The sequence below is a fragment of the Fundulus heteroclitus genome, chromosome 19, assembly GCF_011125445.2.
Source record: "Fundulus heteroclitus isolate FHET01 chromosome 19, MU-UCD_Fhet_4.1, whole genome shotgun sequence".
NCBI classification, from domain to species: domain Eukaryota; kingdom Metazoa; phylum Chordata; class Actinopteri; order Cyprinodontiformes; family Fundulidae; genus Fundulus; species Fundulus heteroclitus.
In genome coordinates, this window is record NC_046379.1 from 31,903,179 (window position 1) to 31,909,475 (window position 6,297).

Below are 6,297 nucleotides of genomic sequence, written 5' to 3' on the forward strand. Positions count from 1 at the left end.
TGGGAGGGGCCGGCCCAGTACTTCCTGCTTAAATGTCTGAGTGATGTCACTGATTGTCTTGCTGGATTCTACCAATTAGAGGGTTTCTTTTGCAGTATTGCTTTGTTTTTCTTTAAAGTAACTTTTTGACTTCTCTTGTATTACCTGGTTTATTTTGCAGACCATTTTATTATATAGAGGAGTTTGTAAATCAGATTAATAATTGTATTTTTGTTTTTCTGTTTAGTTTTAATGTGTTTTTCTTTTCCCTGTTTAATTGTGGTTTGGTCCACTCAAGTGCAGGTGTGTTCCCACTTGATTATAAAACAGAGCTCTTGGAAGCTCAGAGGGACAAGGAGTGTTCAGAATCCTGTTGAATAAAAGTCTTCAGAAGCTGGAACTGTTGACTGAGGCTGTTTCTTTGGTTCACCTTGCTGACCCTTGACCTCACTACCTTACAGACTTATGCATATTTTCCCAAAGTAAGAAATGTAGTATGATCCAGATGAGGTTATCTATGTGTGCTATTTGCTTGGTGACACTACAGTGATCTATAGTGTAGTTATTGATGATTATATGCTTATAATAACAATGAAAAAATCTCACAAAATAGATTTATGCAGATTTTCCCAAGGTAGAGTTGTAGTATGAACCAGATGAGGTTATCTATGTGTGCTATGAGTTTGGTGGCACTGCAATAATCTATAGTGTAGTTATTGGGATTATATGCTTATAATAACAATGAAAATAATCTCACAAAATAGATTTATGCAGATTTTCCCAAGGTAGAGTTGTAGTATGATCCAGATGAGGTTATCTATGTGTTCCAAGAGTTTGGTGGCACTACAATGATCTATAGTGTAGTTATTGGTGCATGATGATATGCTTATTATAATGATTAAAAATCTCAAAAAGTATAATTATGCAGATTTTCCCAAAGTAAGAGTTGTAGTATGATCCAGATGAGGTTATCTATGTGTGCTACGAGTTTAGTGGCACTACAATGATCTATAGTGTAGTTATTGGTGATTATATGCTTGTAATAACAATGAAAAAAATGTCACAAAATGTTATACTTATCCTAATAATAAAATATGTGCAAAGTGTAGGTTTTACTTATCTAAATGATATAATCAGATTAAAATGAAAGCCCTTTATCCAAAGCTATTTGATTTATAGAGCAAACAGTTATTTTTAATGGATTTCTTTTATATCCTACACCTAGCAAAAGGGACTTTAATGAATATTTTTGCCATTTAGGCTTTGGGATATTCCTCAAAAAATGTAATGTATTATTTTCCAATCCAATAAATGTAGTATGAAAAACGTGAGATCAGATACACATGAAATGAATTTGATGATAATCCACCACTCCTTGGTGACACTGTTAAATATTTCTCTCTGATTCTTCTTCTGGTGTAGCAAGTTGTTGACGGTCCCTAAGCATTTGCGGACCAGCAAACTCTGCATAGAGTCCAATGTAATTCTCCCAGCGCAGTGCGGGAGCTCACTGTTTGCCTTGCTGTGGTTGCAGAGAGGTGTCGGTTTTATAAAAGAAATTATCCGCCGATGAGTTATTAATCCGGAAAAGCCGAATCTGTAAATATCTTTCTAACTTTACCGACATATTCAACTGCATGTACTCAGTTTAGTCACACGGAAATGTTGGTGCATACTTTTAAGGGGCATTTTTTGGCTCTTGTAACATTGGGAGCTTCAGCACAGACCCATTCTTCCTGTTCCTCCCTTCTTAAAAACAGTCTGTGTTTATGCTTTTTCCCCGTTGTGTTTATCCCTCGAGCTCAGCGTAGAACTGAAAAGCATTGTTTCCGCTCCCCTCCCATCAACATGGTATCATTGTGCCCCGCCCCCAGGAGCCTGATTGACAGGTATTGAAGGAAAGATGATGAAGCCAATAAATGGAAACAAACTGTCTTGTGACAGTGCTTGAACAGTCTTATTGCTGTATATTTACTTATTTAATAAACCTAAACATGGGGCTGTGTGATAGGGCTTAAACATGTATCAAGATATAGGAATTATTGAACATTTTGTCAGACATATTTTATTGATATTGATTGCGCAGACCTACCTAAACCTACGCCATTCTCCCAGTCCCATTATTCAGGAGCGATTCCAGGATCTGACCTTTAGGGGTGCTCAGCCCCCAGTGTTGACTGTGATTCCTGGCATGAACAACAGGCTTTCCATGTTTAGTCCAGATGTAAGATTCTTAGAGTTGACACATTTTTGAGCTAAACCTCATCAAACAAGCTACAATATAGACCAGTTCACGCATGACGGCACGAGCTACATCCGCACTACATCCGGGTTCCGGGGGTAGGCAAAAACAGTACTGTTCTCGTCTACTACCATGAAAAAACGGTGAATTAGAGCGTACTTTTAGTTCATTTATTTTTGGAATCTAAACAATGCCTACGACTTGTTGTGCTCCCGGTTGCACACAGAGGCATTTCAAATCGTCGAATGTACGTTTCTTTCATTTACCGAAGGACGAAGAAAGACGAAAGAAATGGATAATTTCAATTAAAAGGATGCAGGCAGACAATCCCAATGGACAGTGGGAGCCATCATACCGCGACAGAATTTGCAGTCTACACTTCATCTCCGGTAAATACAACTTAATTTTGCACTTGTCATTGTTCAAATGAAAAATTAGGATATATACTTAAGTCAAGACGTAAACGTTCGTTTCATAATAATATAAGTACATGTACAATGTATGCAAACCCTCTGGCATGAGTCTGTGAAAAGGATTAATAAGACAAAAACACCAAAATAATCCTTCCTCTCTGCTGAGGTGCTGTCTGCGTCCAACTCTGCTTTCATATGTTACACAAACATGTCTGAACATCCATCCGTCCATTTTCTGACCCTCTTAATCCCTCATGGCGTCGCGGGCGTTTGCTGGAGCCTTTTTCCTGATATAAAATAATTGTAGCCGTCCAGTGGTTTCAGGGGCTTTCGTGCTCTCTCATCTGTACTGGCCTGCCTTGTTTATAAGGTAGCTGTATATGTCGCTGTACGGAACATTTGGCCAGCATTTCACAGACTCGCTCCGTCCCTTCAGGCTTTTGCTGTGTGGATCTGGCAATCTGATACCATCAACCATCAACTTACTCTTAAAACGATCTTGTGATACGTTATCTAAAGAAGAAAAATACGCTGAGAACTCATTGTTTATGTCCGCCATTGTGTTCGCCTTTAGCCTACCAGTCCGGCGCGCATGCGCGAAAAACCCGGATCAAAACAATAACAATGAACTGGTCTATTGGCCCATCCAAAAGCAGTGACAAACAGATTGAAATGATTTCACTTGATAAAACCTTGTGCATTTGTAAAACCTGCATAATGGTAATAGTTAGACTAGCTATATTGATAAAAGTGAGGAATAATTTCCCTAAAGACACAAAACTAAGGTTAGGCACTGCTGCACAGTGTTTGTCAGCTGCCTGAAAAAAGGGCTTTTTGATGGGTCGCAGAAAACGGTGTAATACCTGCCAGCGTCACCATCCCCGTTTGCTTCCAGATTGTGAGAAGGTTAGTGACTGAAGTTTCAGTGACTTTTATATCCCTCAAAGTGGTTCCTGAAGGAGCAGTTTGTAATAATGAAACCTTGCCGAATCTGATTGCTCATAATATAGACCCCAAAACCTGCCCTTCCCAATTTAGGATTCTTTGATCCATCTGTAAAAATGTGACAAATCTAATCTATATTCTGATATAAGAACTCACTGACCTGCTTACTGCCAATACACTTAACAACCGCTAATAAGCTTAAATCCTCTTCTGGTTTTGGCAAAAGCCAATCGGTATAGGAGACCACACTGACTGTATGATTTCCCAAAATCACATTCTCTGCAATTGATTGGACCTCAAAGAATTAATGTATCATTTCTTTTGACTAGTTCACAATCTTCCAAAAGACACTTAGCAGCAGAATTGTTCATGGCCCCTGTTAACACAGCCCAATACTGAAATCCCAATTTTCTTCTTCTGATACTTATGTCAGTAAATATGTCAGCAAAAATCTTTTGCTGACATATTGGTCGCCCCAGTTCTAAAATGCTATCTGCGCCCCTGGCCACACACTTAAAGCTCAGCTGAAGAGCAGGAGAATCCATGTGTGGAGCGGCTTTTAAGCAGAGTCTTGTGGGATGGTAGGATGAGGATTTGTTACAGATTGGCTGGTGCATGGACGCTTGATGAGGCAATCAGTGGATACAGGTGCGCGGGGGTGAGTCTTCCAGCTTGAACTTTCATTTAAACTTCATTTCAGATATACAACAATCTATAATGGTGCTCCCTGGATGTGCATTTGCTTCTTTTAATACATTTTTGAACTTGAAGAGAAGTTGTTACTTCTCATTCCATGAGTTTGCTTTTAGAAGAATGCCAGTGCTCGAATCATTCTTTCAACTATTGTTTGGGCTAATATTCACGGGCCAATACCTAACAGACAGAGAGTTATTTAATAAACATTAAATGACTTAAAAACATACGTACTTGCACAAAAATCAGATCTGTCACCTTTCCTCTCCATTGCCCGACATCCACAAAAACAAGATTAATCTGGACCGATCAAGTAGACAAGGCATTTAACAGACTCCTGTTCACATCCACTCCTGTCCTGCATAGCCCAGATCCTACCCAACGATTCATTGTGGAGGTGGATGCTTCAAACACCAGGGTAGGTGTTAAAACAAAAACAACAACAACAAAAAAAACGTTTTTTTAATCTCTCTTAAAGGCAGCCTTTCCCGGCCAGTCTCTTCAAATCAGTCTCGGATAGCCAGGATAGCCGAGCAGCTCCCAGACATTTACATAACAGCAACAGATTTGTTTATCACTCCTTTCGTCCAGAACAGAATCACTGCCTGTTGATCTCTAAGATGGCAGTATGTTCAAGGTTCACTTCAGCTATAATCAGATAACTTCAAATGATTATTCAAAAGTTAATGTGTTTAATCAAACAATTTGGCCTTTGTGCTTTCTTCAAACACACTGAATTTTCTCTTTAGCTGTTATAAATTTATCAGAGTGCTTACCAATAGCAAAACCACCCCATAGCCATTGTAATTTCTTACAATGAGATTACAAGCTGCGTTAGTACTTCATTCACTTGTGTATCATTGATAAAAAGAATGAGCTTTGGTGATAAAAACCTTTAAAATATTCCCAACTGTCAATTCTTTAGTTATTGGTCACTACTAGAGCTTGTTTCCATTTAGTTCTTGGAACATTATTATCCTGTAGGATCACAATGTCGTTTATTTGCAGGTTTCGTGAAACTTTTTGTCATTTCTGTCGCTGTTGGAGATTTAACAGATGTTCTCGCCTCCATCTTTGCCAAAATTCATTCACTAGAAATTGTTCTTTTCTCCAACTTTTGTTTAAGTATAAATCCTCACTGCAAAACTTTCCTGTAGGGGGAAGAATAACTGAAGATTTCATTGTTAATATGTGATCGGGAGTTAGTGGTTTCAGACCCTAGGGATCATTTAGACACTCCACACTCAAGTGTCTGCTGTTAATGATGGCCATGGTAAGAGTGTTCTTAACCCTAACCCTAACTGGTTTTATCAAGTCTGTTTGAGGACTTGTCTAGCATTGCTGTTAGTATGCTTAGTACTGTCTGAATTTGGCGTTCCCAGATGCCTCCGATGCGGCTAACTGATGGAACATTAATGACAAACTTGCATCCAATAGCCTTTTGTGGTTCCTGGTCCATATCTTTCATCAGCTCTAGAAACTCTCTTTTGACGCCCATAAAGTTTGTCCCTTGGTCACATCTTGGACTAAAACAGTCAACTCGGCAATAGGTAAAAGGAGGGGCTGTTTTTGTTCTTACTTCTGGCAAATCTGCCATGGGTTGAACATTTGTAGCCTTTCTGTATCTTTTACACTTAACACAGCGGTAAAAGTACAAAGGGACCACACTTCCACATCCTAAAATCCATAAACCATTTCCACACAGTTCACTCATGGTCATGCCTCTTCCTTGGTGATGTATAAGTTCATGGTGATGATTAACGAGTAAGGCTAACATGTGGGACTCTTTAGGAAGAGTTGCCAGATGTTTGACATCATGGTGTAAGGCTGATTGGGATAATCTTCCTCCCACCCTGAGAACATCTGACTTGTCCAAGAAAGCACTAAGATGCTTTAGTCTGTTGTGCTTATGCGGGGAATTTTCCCTTTGAGATTTGATTTTCTGTATTTCCTCAGTAAAGGCTTCTCTTGGCACCAGTTTGATGATGAATACTTTTGTATTTCTTCTCTCTTCAAGATCTGTTT